This window comes from Heptranchias perlo, chromosome 6 (genome assembly GCF_035084215.1).
Source record: "Heptranchias perlo isolate sHepPer1 chromosome 6, sHepPer1.hap1, whole genome shotgun sequence".
In the NCBI taxonomy this organism is placed as follows: Eukaryota; Metazoa; Chordata; class Chondrichthyes; order Hexanchiformes; family Hexanchidae; genus Heptranchias; species Heptranchias perlo.
Window position 1 is genome coordinate 17,552,294 of NC_090330.1, and position 15,942 is coordinate 17,568,235.

General features: G+C 38.6%; 1 protein-coding gene across 4 annotated transcripts in view; it reads left to right on the top strand.

Annotated features, from left to right (window-relative positions):
- Positions 1–292: 292 nt before the first annotated feature.
- The window catches only part of fam168a (family with sequence similarity 168 member A), a 99,942-nt gene continuing 84,292 nt past the window's right edge, over positions 293–15,942 (top strand). For 2 of the 4 annotated variants that reach the window (XM_067985860.1, XM_067985861.1), the window contains exon 1: positions 293–427. The gene's annotated coding sequence lies outside the window, so the exon portion shown is untranslated. The remainder of the gene's footprint in view (positions 428–15,942) is intronic. The other 2 variants (XM_067985858.1, XM_067985859.1) reach the window with 1 other exon arrangement.

Consider the following 15,942-nt stretch of genomic DNA (forward strand, 5'->3'; position numbering starts at 1 on the left):
ACCAACTAAGCCCCAGCTGACACTATTAAATGTGAAGTATGTTAAATGTAAAGCAATACAGGAGGGCCAAAAAAAAAAAGTTATTGGAAATACAATTAGATGTGAGTGACTTAATGCACTGGTAAGAAAGAATCGTTTCTGTGGACGGAATGAAAGGTCTTCCCTCTTCTGCCTTTCAATATGTACGAATTAGTGTCTGATAGTTGGGTTCTATACTGAACGTTGCGTCCACGCGTTGTACGGCATGACGCAGCGGGTAAGGGGCGGTATCGGATGTGGTGTCGCGCCGCTTCCCTCCCCCTACTTGGGTTCGGTTTGAGAAGGAGGTTGAGCCGTGCGGGGAGTGTGTGAGAGAGAGAGAGAGAGCGAGAAAAAAATACACACAACAGGCAGGCAGGGAGGGAGGTGCTCGGTCCGGTACTTGCTGGTAAGCGGTAGCTTATATTTTTTCCTACATATACACAAACTCCAGCACCATGAAACACACCTTTTTTTTGTTTAGATATCAAACCTCGATGTGGGGAAGGGAGAGAAACAAAATAAAAACGATTTTTTTTTGTTATAAAGTGTTTTTTTTTAAAGATGGACGTTTTGAGGCTGCTCACTAAAAATCTGCGGGGCTCTGGGTTCGTTGCGACGGGGCTGAACCTCCGCCGCCCCCCCCCCCTCTCCCTCCGGCAACTTCGTTATTTCAGTATTAATTTATAATGTCGCAGGGAGGAGAGGAGATTTATTTGTTTGGAGAGCGAACTCCGTGTGAAGGGAAACGAGAAGAAAAATAATAAAAAAAAAATGGACGTTTGGCGTTTGCTGAGTTTTGTTGGCGCAGGAGCCCCCCCTCGGTCATTGACTCCCATTCCCAGAGAAGATGAAGGGCTCTCTCTCTCACCTCAGGAATGCAGTGAGGCGCGGAAATAGCCGCAAAACTCTGGCTTTTCTCAACAAAAAAAAAACCGAATTTTCTCTTATTTAACTTGGACCCTTTTAAAAAAAAAATGTTAACTTTCTTAAGCGAAAGCCGATAGAAACACGAATTTAACTTTTAATTTTCTTTTCCTGACGCGACTCAGTTCGGCAGCTAGCGATCTCTCTTCTCTTCTCTTTCCCCCCCCCCCCCCAAATCTGGGAAGTCCGGGGAGAAAGGATAGTGTAAAAGAATTGTTTTTTTTAAAATGGACGTTGTTAGCTGTGGAGGTTACTTAAAGGCGCATGGTTGCATCTAAAGCGCAATTAAAATAAAACAGATTTACCGTCCAGTGTCGATAAAATCTAACTTGATGTGTTCAGTGAATTGTTTGGCTGTGTTTTCTTTGTGATGGCGACAATATTCTCCTTTCAGTTAGCGAACAACCAAAAAAAACTACAAATGTGAAAATGGTCGGGATCGTTCTGCTGCGACCGAGCTGCAGATGCATAACCATTTTAAAAAAAAACTCATGCGATTTTAAAAATTATTTTTATATAATATATAAATGTTAAATGTGAGGATTGAATTTTGAAGGGGTGCCGACACTTTTTAAATCCTTGTTTCTGCTGTTTAGGAGCATGATACGAATGCTCAAAATGGACGGGTTATGGCTGCTGCTTTCAAGAACTGAAAGACATTAAAATCTAATAGTTTTATGAACGATGTCAATTACATTTTTATGCGTCTGGCCATTTGGTGTATTTAGCTGTTTTCCGTTAATTTGCCCCTTTTTGAACATAACAAAAAGCTTTCATAAACTCAAGGGACGGTTTGTATTGCTTTTTCGACTGTCTCTTGTGCGTCTAAAATTTCCTTCAGTTTTTTCTCTTTGATTTTCTCTGATGCAACTGCGCTAACTCGGAGACACGTCAATCCGTTTTGTGTATGTATGTGATATCGAAATAACAAAATTTTAAACCTAGTTTCTTTTGTATGTTCATTTTAAATGCAAGTCAATACCTGCGTGCAAAATGAATAAAATTGACTTGAAAACGTTTTTGAATTCCATCACAGTGAAGGTTACCGGAGAGGGGTTCGTTATTTTCCTTGGGTACTGGTGTACTGTATATCCACACAGAAAGCTATCATCAACTCTAACTAGGTACACTGCATCGCTGCCGGGCCTGGCATTTATCGTGCATTTTTTTTACTTGTACTGTGTTTTTCTACGTCATGGCTTTAATAAATGCGCTCACTTATTGATTCAGTATTTGGGTTGTATGCCAAAAAGATACTTAATTGAACATGAGTGTGGCCGTTTGCTTCAATAAATTAGATTTTTGCTGTTTGGCTTTTCTTAATCAATTTGTAGATAATCCTGCTTTTAGTAAACAATCTGCCACATCCTCCTTTTTGTTTTCAGACAGTTTATTTTGGTCAACTGGCCTAATTTTGTATACATTTGATTTATATATGGAAATTACAACATGGAAATGTAGATTGCCTGCTCACAGTGGCATGTCAGTTTTCTTTAGATAGGAAGATGCGACATAGAACAGACGGTCTGGGTGCATTCAGGTAGAACCTGTCTATCGTTCTACATCCATGACCAGCATTCTGAGATATTCAGTGTAAAATATACCAGCTCTAGTAAATGCTGCTGCCTATTGGAGTTTCCTCCTCTCCTTTCTCTAATTGGTGCAATTGGTACATGCATTAATCTGAATTTTATTCAGTATGTCTGAAGTAAATTTAATTTCTCAAGCATTTTACACACCCTGGGAGTTAGAAGAGGAGAATATACTACAGTGCAGTAATATTTCATCATCTGAGCAAATGCAACAAATCCTAGATTTAAATTTGCTTACAAAATCAGATAGTGCTTTTTGGACTAAATAGATTTTCACTTATTGCAGTGGTATTTAGAGCATACTCAGGGTATCAGCCGTTAACATGTTGGAACAAGATTAGAGCTCATGGGATTGGGGGTAATATATTAGCATGGATTGAGGATTGGTTAATGGACAGAAAAGAGAGTAGGAATAAACGAATCATTTTTGGGTTGGCAGGTTGTAACTAGTGGGTTGCTGCAAGGATCAGTGCTTGGGCCTCAGCTGTTTACATTATATCATAAATGACTTGGATGAGAGGACCAAGTGTAATGTATCCAAGTTTGCTGACGGTACAAAGCTAGGTGGGAAAGTAAACTGAGGAGGACGCAAAGAGGCTGCAAAAGAATATAGACAGGTTAAGTGAGTGGGCAAGAAGGTGGCAGGTGCAGTATAATGTGGGGAAATGTTAAATTATCCACTTTGGTAGGAAGAATAGAAAAGCAGAATATTTTTTAAAAGGTGAGAGACTAAGAAATGTTGGTATTCAGAGGGATTTGGGTGTCCGTGTACACGAACCACAGAAAGTTAACGTGCAGGTATGGCAAGTGATTAGGAAGGCAAATGATATGTTAGCCTTTATTGCAAGGAGGTTGGAGTATAAGAGTAAGGAGGTCTTGCTGCAATTATATAGGGCTCTGGTGAGACCACACCCTGGAGTGCTGTGTACAGTTTTGGTCTCCTTACCTTAGGAAGGATATACTTGCCTTTAGAGGGTGTGCAACGGAGGTTCACTAGATTGATTCCTGGGATGAGGGTTGTCCTATGAGAGATTGAGTAGGCTGGGCTTATATTCCCTGGAGTTTAGAAGAATGAGAGGTGATCTCATTGAAACGTATAAAGTTCGTGACAGGATAGATGCTGAGAGTCTAGAACTAGGGAGCATAGTGTCAATATAAGGGGTCAGCTATTTAGGATTGAGATGAGGAAAAACTTCTTCAGAGGGTTGTGAACCTTTGGAATTCTCTTTCCCAGAGGGCTGTGGATGCACACTCGTTGAGTATATTCAAGACTGAGATTGATGTATATTTGGATACTAAGGGAATCAAGGGACATGGGGATAGGGCGGGAAAGTGGAGTTGAGGTCGAAGATCAGCCATGATCTTATTGAATGGCAGAACAGACTTGAGGGGACGTAAGGCCTTCTGCTCCTATTTATGTTCTTAAATCTGACTTTTGAATCTAGTTCTGTATGACCACAGGACAGACAGTGCAGGTTGGTCCTTTATTGCTCAAAGGCAAATGTTACAAACAAAAGTAGGATGTTTTTTTTTGTTAAAAAAAAAGTAGGATGTTGTTTCACAGAACATCTAGGCTAAACTGTGGACACTGCTGTAGTTCTGGCATGGATCTTCCAACTTATATGGTTAAGATTCTATATCAAGGTCAAATGTCATGTTTTGAACTGGAATAGAATCTGAACTAAATTCATTGAAGAATTCACTCAATATTGTGAATGAAGGTTGTTTTGAAATTGGTCAAAGGTAAGTAAAAGTAATGGTGTACCTAATTCTGTGAAGTATTGTGAAGTTCTGATATTTGTATCCTCAGGTATGTACAGTATTTGGAAATTCAGATGCCTCCCCCATGATCTGTACATCTAAGGATTATTTAAGAAATATAAATCAACAGACTGCTTTAAGGTTAGAGTAGAAGTTAACGTAGTTGCCGTTGTTCCATACTTCCATAAGCTGATAAATCATATTGTAAATTGCTATGTCTGAACACTTAAATGTAAAATTCTAATTGCTTGATCAGATGTTACAGAATAAAAATAAACTGGTGGGAATTAAATCTCCCCCCAAATTAGAATGTAGACTGATTTGCTTATTCCAACCACACTACCTCTAGTTGCTATGGGGTGTGTAGGAGAGTTGCTGAGGTGACCTTCGCTCCGAACTGCGCCCCACTGCTGGGGAATGGCTTGATACAGTTCCTGAACACGGGTCGAAACGCATGTGAATTGGTGTGCTGACATGCTGCCACGTTAAATTTTATACAACGAATTTCATAAAGGTATATTGTGTAATTAAGTTCAGTTTGATCTTTTAACTCCTAGAAACTAGTATTAACGGCTTATAGTTTGATTGTAAAACTTAAACTTTTCAATTAGTTTTCAAGCCGCACGTGGTTACTGCAATGTCCTCTCTAGTGTGTGAATTTGTATTACCTAGACATATTGAGTCAGTGTTTTTAAGCTTTTTGCTATCTGCTTTAATCCAATACTAAAGATTTAAAAACTCAAAGTGATCTAGGTAAAACTGCAGGAAAAGAAATGACTGATTTGAGCAAATAGTTGTATTCTGTAGTTCAAGAAATTCTAAATTAAATGAATAGCAATTTTTAGAGATGAAATTAAACTTTATTGCTGCTTTGAACTTCTTTCATACTAGCCTGCCTGGATTGAAAGTGGCCGAGTCCCTATGTTACTGTTGAAGCTACTAAGCCATATAAAATTTAACAATTTTTCTGATGCTTAGTGAGTAAATCATAGAGAAGTCCAGTGTCATGTTTCCTGGTCTGCTCTTGAGTTAGCTGCTCTCAAGTAGGGAAGCTATTGGGGCACAGCTTCCATATCCTTGGGTTTGTGAGCAAGAGGGAAATGCCTCACCTTTGGTTCCCATTTTTGACTGTTGGAAAGTGTATATGTAATGGTATCCAGGTGAGGAAAAGATCAGGCTCGACCCTTTAACAGTTTTAAAGCCAAGAATGCATAGCAAGATGGTATCCAAGATGTACCAGTGGAATTAGAGATTTGGTATTTAGCAGTACTGGGTAGGGGGAATTTAAAACAAATTAATTTTGAAAGCAGATAAGATTTCTACTTATCACCTGATCATTATTTGTGCTTTTTTGATAGTAATTATGATACTAAATCAGTGGCCCTGATGCTATCCTCTACACGACATAAATAATCCTATTAAGAAATAGCAATGCTTTGACTCGTCTTGAACGTGCATGGTGTAACAGTATGCTTTAAATTATGCTCTGCCATGTCCTATGTTGTCCCTTTTCATGCCTATTTCATGTTAAAATCTCTGGACTATTTATTGTTACTAAACAGATTACTGTAATATGCTTCAAAAGTAATTGTAGAATTGAGAAACACAATTTATAAAAATTAATCTAGATATTGAAAATTTTTCCCTGCAAGTAATAGTATTTTACTATTTTATTTAAGGGTCTTTTGTTATGGAAATTAACTTCACTGGTCAAATGATCAGTTTATTGTAGATTAGAAGTCAAATAAGCTCTCATTTGAAATGTTTTTACAACCAATTTTCTCAGAGTGGCGAATCCTTCCTGTTCTGCAGTCACCTCGCATGCAAAAGGCAATATTTACATGTGAGCCTTAATAGTGATTGCTGGCAGGATATTCAGCAGTGGGGAACATAGGAGCTGAGCTTGATCCTATCCTCAACCAACGTCCACACGTGCACTTCCAACAGAGGTCATTGCAAAGCAGTCAAGAAACATTGAACCGTGGCTGTTTTTTTTCCCCCTTCCTTCCATTCAACGTTGGGACACTGAAGCCAATTTTAGCACCCCTGTTGTTGCTTTGGCTGAATCAGTTCACTGGGGGATCAAATATTGACTTAGGAGGCAAAACAAATAATTCTGAGGACCAAAGGAAGCTACATGGGGATATTGATGGTAGAATGGGCAAAAAATGGCAGATGGAATTCAGTATCAGTAAATGTGAAGTGGTACATTTTGGTTTTAAAAAGTAATACTTTAAGGGGGGGGTGGTGGGCAGAGCGATTTGGGAGCTCAGGTTCAAGAGATATTAAAAACAGCACCTCAGATGAATAAAGCCGTTAAGAAAAAGCTAATGGAAAACTAGATTTTATGGCAAGAAATACAGAATCTAAAATTCGAGATGTAATGGTGAATCTATATAAAAGCTTAGTAAGACCACAGTTGGAATACTGTGTGCATTGTTGGGCGACACCAGGATGCTGCCTGGTATGAGAAAATACAAATATGACGAAAGACTTGAAAAATGGGGGTATTTTCATTCAAACAGAAGTGATGGGATGATTTGATGGTGTTTTAAATGAAGGTATGGGAGAGAGTAGATAGAAACCGACTGTTTTCAGTAAATTACGGGTCTAGAAGGAGGGGGCATAGATGTAAGGTTTAGGACAGAGCAGGAGAAAGTTTTCTTTTTATACAGATGGTTGTGAGGCTGCGGAATGCACTACCAAAGTTAATGATTGAACCAGAGATCATGTGAACATTTAAGAATGGGGTAGATAGATGGTTGAAGGAAAAGGGGAATGAAGGGATATAACAGCAGGTTGGGTACACTGTTTTAGGAATACTGCTTGTGGAAGATAAACATTAACGCAAACTAGTTGGGCTGTACAGCCTGTTTCCATGTTCTAATGTCTCTAATTCTATGTAAATCTGGAACCTCCTTGGTCTTTATAGGTCAACATTACAGGATAAAGTTGTTGAGGCATCAGGAGATCAGTGCTATTCTTAACAGACCAAGGCCAAGTTCTGTCATTTATGCCAGATGTATGAGATCAGTAAATTGAAAACTGTAACATTTTTGTTATTAATCACTGCCACTGTAATCTGTGGATAGACTTGAACCCCATACAAAATCAAAACAATTATAATGCAAAATATTTCACTCTGGTATTTTAACTGGTCAGATTATATAGTTCAGTTTGCAGGATAGTGCGTAATATACTATTGAATTATTACACTGTATAGGCAGTATGTTGGAGTTTGAAGCACTATTGTTTAAGGCCAAAGGCATGACAATCTTTTTGGTTAACGCTGGACTATACTTGCCCCGGGGGCACATGTTAAGAAAGTGCTGCCACTATGATAATACACTCATGCAAGTTCTGTTTAGTTAGAAAGAATTGGAGTGCAAAGAAAGACTAAGTATTGTAGTTAATATAGATGCAGCAAAAATTGGGAGGGAAGGAAGGGATTTTGGTGAAAGCTATTGAAGTAGAAAAAACTATTTGGTTTGGTAGAGGAGCAATAATGTCAAAGTTATGCTAGCAGAAACAAAACCACATGTTTACAATTAATCTACAGTATTAATTGGAAATGTTGTAAATCATTTTTTGAGTACTTTCTGATCACTATGTTGAAACAGTGAAAACAAAGATTAAAGGACAGTGCCAAAGAGAAGACTAGTATTTAACCTTTTTTAAAAAAAACTTATTTCTTAGTTGAATCAGAGCTATTTGCTGGGTAGCCCTTGCTTTTTTGGATAGATGTAAATAAATGATCCAAAATCTTCACTTTACTCTGAAAATAATTCATAACTGTTTCCCATATATGTGGCTATGTAGCCACTGGTTATTTAATACACTAGCGGTATCAATAGCATCGATTGTATACATAAAACTGTCTAATTTAATTTGAATGAAGTAAAATCTTTTGAATTCCATGTTGTAGTCCTAATACAAATTCTTAGTCCTGAGCCCCAATTTTGTGTTATGTAGTAATGCAGGATTGAAACTTTGTGTCCACAGGTCCTGAGGCATGTAACTGGGATGAACATGTAAAACCCTTGCCAATTCTAGAGTCTTGTAGAAAGTGTAGTTGCACTTATTCTTTTTGAGATAGATATAGATAAAGATCTGGCCCACTAATAATTCCAGGATGCTATTTGGATAATCTCTAACTTACATGTGTTATTCATGGAGCTCTATAATTCTAAAGATATTTAGATATAAAGATATTAGATATTTTCTAAAGATAATTGATGATTGCTGTTTGCAGAAAACCTTCCTCCTGCTCATGATTCTTAACACAAAGGTACTAAGCACCAGAAATCCTTTCTATATTAGCAGCAAGCAGACAAATCAAGTGTTGTCTTTTGTGTGCTTGTTCCAGTTGTTATCCCAAGAAAATTAAAGCCACTGCTGCTTGCTTTCCAGTATTCTAATTTTTTTTGCAGAAATGCGTAACGTGCTTATATAGTTTAGTTAGAATTGAGTGCAAAGACCGACCAATAAAAATCAATGACAGGCAGGTCTTGTAACTGTTATTAGTAGAAAACTTTTAAATGTATGCTGTTTTGGCAAGTTGTGGTTTTTAATGTAACACAACATCCTATAAGAGCATGATCAGTTCTGCTTGAAGAAACCTTGCTCATCTTGACATTTTGGAGCAAAATATTTCTACTAAATATTTTCATATTGTTCGTTGAGCAGTTTGCTTATGTGGCACTGCAGTAGTTGGTGGTAGAGCATCAATTCTGGTTGTTCCATTTGATTTAGAAGGGAACCGTTTGTGTGCTAAAGTTAAGTTCAGGCAGATGGTAGTTTTAATCTGCATTAAGGCTCCCTGTAATTTGCTATTCTTTGTGTGGTTGAGTAGTGCTAGCCAATAAAGAAGAAAAACTGCAAATGTTGGAAATCTGAAATAAGAACAGAAAATGCTGAAGTGGTACAGCAGCTCACAGAGATCTATAAGAGAAAAGACAGGTTATGACATTTGATGATATACACCTGAAATGCCATAACTTGTTCATTATATATAGATGCTGACTGAACTGTGTATTTCCAGCGTTTTCTGTCCTCTTGTGCATCCTCCTCCCTTTCGCCCCACTGGTGGCCGTGCCTTAGGTCTTATGCTATGGAATACTCTCCATTAACCTTCATACCTCTCCATCTCCTTCCTCCTTTAAGACCCTCCTTAAAACCCACCTCTTCGAAACTGTTGGTCGCCCCCTCCTAATATCTCCTCCTTTGGTTTGATGTCTATTTTTGTCTGATTTACACCTATGTGAAACATCTTGGGACCTTTTTGCAAGATTAAAGGTGCCATATAAGTGCTAGTTGTTTTTATGCTTTATACTTTTAGAATGCTGTTGAGATAACCTGAGAATATACATTTTGTGCAGAAATGATGTCACAGAAGGAAGGTTTGGACTCGCCATGTCAGCTTGAGCTGACTAACAAAGCATAAAACAGCAACAAGATTGAAAAATATCCCATTTCATATTGGGGTTGTGGGATAATTGAATAAACTATAGTTCCCCATCACCTTTTTTAAAGGTGTCAACCTTGGCTCAGTGATAGCAATCTCACCTTGGAGGCAGAAGGTTATGGGTTGAAGGCCCATTCCAGACACTTGAGCATGTAGCCTAGGCTGACACTTCAGTGCAGTACTGATTGCACTGTTAAAAGTGTCGTCTTTTGGATGAGATCCTCAGGTGACTACAAAAGATCCAGTGGCACTATTTGAAAAGCAGGAGAGTTATCCTGGCCAATATTTATCCCTCGGCCACATCACCAAAAATAGATTATTTGGTCATTTTTCTCATTTCTGCTTGTGGGAACTTGTGTGCAAATTGGAGTTAGTTGAGGGATAAATGTTGAGCAAGTCACTGGGAGAACTGAGCAAACCGGTTCTCGGTCTAATGTCTTATCCAAAAGATAGGCTCCCTCGGTTCTGCGCTGAAATATCAGCCTATTATGTGCTTGTCTGGAATGGGGCTTGAATAAGAGTATGCTAATATATGTGTGCATGTATTCACACTGATATATGAATATGTTTTTAATACATTTTTTCTACCAATATAGATAGTTTGACTTGAAATTTGTTTTCCAAGCTATTTTCCAACTATCAGAATTAAAAAGTTTTTTGGAGCGTCTGATTAATCTGGTAACTTTCCATCCATAAAATTGGGCATTCTGATAAACTAGGCATTATTGGAGGATACGGCAGTGTTGTGGTTATGTTATTGGACCAGTAATACAGAGGATGTGATTTTAAATCCCACCATAGCAGTTTAAGAATTTGCATTTAGTTTATAACATTTTTCTTAAAAGCTGGTTTAAGTAAATGTGACAACTGGTTTGCTAATGACCTTTTAAGGGAGGAAACCTGCAGTTCTTACCTGACCTGGCCTATATGTAACTCTTGTCCAACACCACGTGATTGACTCTTAATTGCCCTTTTAGGTGGCTTAGCAAATCATTCAACTTAAAAGGCCCACCACCACCTTCTCAGGGCAACTTGGAATGGCCAACAAACATAGGAACAGGAGTAGGCCATTCAGCCCCACAAGCAATTAGATCATGGCTGATATGTACTTCAACTCCGTTGTCCTTGATACCCATACCCACCAAAAATTGATCAATCTCAGTCTTGAAAGCTCTAACTGTCTTGGCATCCACAGCCTTTTGGGGGATAGAATTTCAGATTTCTGCTACCATCATAGACATAAACATCCTTGGGAATGAATTTTTAAAAAAAGTACTTCTTGATATTGAATTGAGTCCCAGCTCCATCGAGTCCACAGCACAAAAACAGGCCATTTGGCCCAACTGGTCTATGTCAGCGTTTATGCTCCACACGAGCCTCCTTCCTCCCTACTTCATCCACCCCTATCAGAATAACCTTCTATTCCTTTCTTCTTTGTGTGCTTATCTGGCTTCCCCATAAATGCTGGGAGGGGGCTAAGCTGTTCCCAGCATTACTATTCCACAAAGTTTCCCTCACCACACTTTCCACGATGGTACAGCTGGGGTAAGAAACTTTTGTGTCTATTCAAGGCCACGAAACTTTATCCTATAATTTCAGGGCATGACATGTTGGTAGATATTTGGGGGCATAGGAACCATTGTTTAACATTTTTGTGTCCTCTGGTCACCAAGCATCAAGTGAAGTGGCAACCTGTTCCCAAACCGCTACAACTGGGATGCACGCAAACAGTAGACTGACATTTCCTCTGATTCTCCCTACTTGTTGGGAATGGCCGCTGTTTGGTAACTAACCAGGTGGGGAATTACAGGTACGACCCTGCTTATGGTTGTTTAAAGTGTTAAAAGGATTTGATGGGGTAGACACAGAGAAACTAATTTCTGTGGTGGGTGAATGAAGAATAAGGAGATGTGACCTTAATTAGAGGTAGGCCATTCAGGAGTGCAATCAGGAAGCACTTTTTCTCACAAAGGGCAGTAGAAATCTGGAACACTCTCTCCACGCCCCCCCCCCCGGCCCCCAAAAACAAAGTCTGGACAAGAGGACAGTTAGAGCTTTCAAGACAGATTTTGGTCAGGTAAGGGTATCAAGGGATACGAAGCAAAGGTGGGTAAATGGAGTTGAGCTGCTAATCAGCCATGATCTAATTGAATGGCGAAGCAGGCTCAAAAGACTGACTCCCTACTCCTGTTCCCATGTAATTGGCACTGTAACCAGCTGTAATTGGCAATGTATTGATGGTGTGTCACGCTGATCGATTATGAATAAGATGTGGATTGTAGCCTGAGAGAAATTGTGGGAGTTGAAACGATAATGGAGGGCCAGACTTTGTAAATGATTTAGGAAAGTAGGAGGGAAGGAAATGACATAAGTGGGAGATGGTAGGTATAGTGGGTAAGAGATGTCAATACATTCTGGAGGAGGAATGGCGTGAGCCTGGAAAATGATTGAAATTGCACCTGAACTACAGCAATGGGAGGCTCGTGCTGGGACACTGAGCAAGAAACCACTCTGTTTACACTTTGGGGTATAATTTATGTGGCTTTGTATAGCTCATACACATTTTTTACCTTTTTATTTAAAAGGTTATGCAGTCTCGAGGTGAAATGAGAGAATGCACAGCTATAGGCCTTTTGATCTAGGCTTCACACAGAGCTTGTCCAACATATCTGCTTTTATAAAGACCTAGTAGGATGATGACATTTGAGTACTAATTCATAATTGTGTTTCTTTGTGCTGCTTGATAGTTGCCTAAATTGATGAAAAATGGGTTGAAAATCAGTCTTTTATGCATAGAGGACTTTTTTTAATAGGTTGTGGGTCAAGAGTTTGTAATGAACTACAGTATTTTGATGCAGTCTACCATGTCAATTTTATTGTGCTTCATACAGCTTAGAAACACTTGAATTTGTGAAACAAAATCTGAGGATTAGCCATTTTGGTTTGAACTGGGAAAAAATGCCTTCCCAGGGTTTGAAAAGAAAGAACGTATATTTATATAGTGCCTTTCGCAACCTTAGGGCATCTCAAAGTGCTTTACAGCCAATTAAGTACTTTTGAAGTGTAGATTCTGAGGGAAACCTGGCAGCCAAAGTTCCACAAACAGCCATGAGAATACCAACCGATAATCTGTTTTAATGTTGGTTGAGGGATAAATATTGGCCAGGACATTGGGAGAATTTCCCTTCTCTTCAAATAGTGCAATCGGATCTTTTACGGCCACCCGAGGGGGAAGACAGGGCCTTGGTTTAATGTCTCCTCCAAAAGACAGCACCAGTTCAGTACTGCACTGGAATGCCAGCTTAGATTATTTGCTCAAGTCTCTAGAGTGGAGCTTGAGCTCACAACCTTCTGACTGAAACGAAAGAGTGCTACTACTGGCCGTGAATACCCAAGTCATGTCAGAGCTGTATAGTACTCTGCTCAGGCTGCATTTCGAATGCTTCATTCAGCTCTGGTCATCAAAGCACCACATCCAAGCTTTTGAAGTGGTGCAGAGGAGGGCTGTGAGATTGATCCCTAATGTCAGAACTATATGAGGAAATATTAGAAAAATTTGGATACTTCAGCCTTGAAAATAGCTGAGTGGGGACAGAAATCCAGAGCACTGTTAAACTAGAACTGTAGGATAAGATGACATGGATACAAACTTAAAAAATAACGTTGGGGACTGATGTCAGGAAGCACTTCTCTCTGATTACCTGAAATGATCTTCCAGTTACGGTAGTGAGGCTGAAATTCTGGAATCATCGAACAGAGAGTTTGATGCTGCTGTCATGGTGGCATTGTAAGGATAAGCTAAATGACCCCTCTCATTTATACTGTGATTCATTCCTAAATCATGCATCCAATTTACTAAAGATGAACAAATCAGGATTAGCAAAAAGCAGAGTACTTCAGTAAGTTTGCATTATAGTGATGGGGAAGCACTGTTGCATTTAGGTTACAGTCAGATCACAGCAAACATCAAACTGCACTCCATTTCTTGGGTTAACTGAGCAGTATTTCAATGTAAAATATTGATAGTCTTGCATCTAGCTCCCATCAGTTTTTAAAATATTCATAACACACATTCACATTTTTGATTGGCTTAAATTTCCTAGCAGTCAACAAAAAACCCCCACTATCCCTTTCATTCTCAGTGCATTTCTTCCAGATTTGTGTGGAAGATCCACTACTGTTAAATGGTTTATATGGTGTCCAGCATATTACTTCAAAATAGGAAAGTAGGATCAGAGAATATAAAATAAATTTGTGCGAAATTGTTTTTAAAACCACAGATTGGCACATACTGTCAGTTGGGGTATTAAAGACAAAAACAATGGGAATGTTCAGAGTCAGACTGGAAGCTGTAATGGGGAGAGTTTGGCTACTAGGGTGATGGACTTCAATGGGTGGAATGGCCTTTACTCATCCATCATTTGTATTCCGTCACAGATTTTTTTGAACATTGTACATGATTACAAATATAGCTATTTAAATGTGACTCTGTTGTCAGATATCTACATCTTTGCATGTGCCATGCATATGCTATTCCTTTTATGCCAAACTGCATTTTTGTGCTATCTCTATCTCTGCAGTTGTGTAAGTGAGATCTTTTTAATTGACAACTGTCTCTGCATGTCTGTACTCCTGATTTCTTGACCTGTTTTAAATTATTTTAGCTATTGTTTGAGTCTGGGCTTAGGGCTGAAGGTTGTGGTGTGAAACTTGCAGAGCTGAACTTTGTTGAGAAAATATAGATGGGGGCTCTTGATCTATGCCTTTAAACCTCTAAGTTTATAAAATGTAGACATGAGCAGGTTCTTTAACTTGGATTGTGATTGCAGAATTATAAATCAAAGTTTAGCCTCCAGCAAGTTGAGGGTTAATTTTCTTTCCCTATCACATTTCCCCCATTCCAGAATGGTAAATGTGAAATATACTAAGCAAACTCATTTGAAGCTGTTAATTTTCTCATTTGAAAGAGAAATATCTGGTTAAGAACAGGATTGAAGGTTGTAAGGATAAGTATAGATACATGATCATGTATTCCACAGAATACAATGATCCCTGTGCTGCTGAGACAATGGAAATGTTAGCTGTGAAGTGCATTGTTGGGTAAGTACATTGTAATTTCCTCATTGTACAAGATTACTTTGGGATTAGAGAAATTTTACAGCTTACCTTTGATTAGACAACTCCCACAAAAAATGATTGAGACCATGATCCAACTTGTACATGGTGTGTGGAAGGAAACAGTTTGAGGGGCTGAATGGGCTTTTACTTTCCAAGTTCTTTATGAACATTTTCTTATGGGGAAAAAGAGGAGCCAGTTCCATGTTTATAAACTATTAAAGTAGTTTGATTTGCATTTTAGCAGACCTATTTCACTCGGGCATTGCTTTGATTTTCCCTATCACTAGAACTTGTTAGATATGCAGACCCTCCTTTAATCATTTTTAATTTACAATGGTATTTTTATTGATTTACTCTCTCCCTAACTATCCATAATAGCCAGGCTATTCCCATGTCTCTGTAGTTACTATTGCAGTAACTTATAAAGTTGTTGAAAAATGCTATGGATTAGCAACCAGAATGCCTTTAACTTAGGCATAAACTTTTAAATTTAAACTATGGTAGAGTTCTTTTAATAGAGATGAAGCAACCACAATTCATAGTGCTAAATATAAACATTCTGATCTCTATTTAACTCCTGACAGCACAAAACTGTTGCTGTTTTCTGTGGGGCATTATTACTGAGGTAACAATTTCTTCTCATTTTGGCCAGGGAACTTGTATGGCTGGCATGTCTCAACGTTTACATAAGTTAGGAAATTGACAGCCAAATAACAGTTTCTGACACTTACCACGAAGGTTGTTATTTCCTTGCAGTAGCCCACCTGAAATTTACAGTTGCTGCCAAAGTGGTTGCAGAACACAATTGGCATAATTTTTAAATGTGATTTGAGTGATTGGATCTGTTGTTTTTCCCTTACTTGGCCTAATTCTATTAGAACATTTACCTATAATGTCTCTGACAATGTGTTGAGTACAGATAGATATGTAGTGGGCATTGTTATGACAACAACTTGCATTATATAGCACCTTTTAACATAGTAAAACACCCCAAGGCATTTCACAGGAACGTTATCAGACAAAATTAGACACAGCCACCTAAGGAAATATTGGGACAGGTGA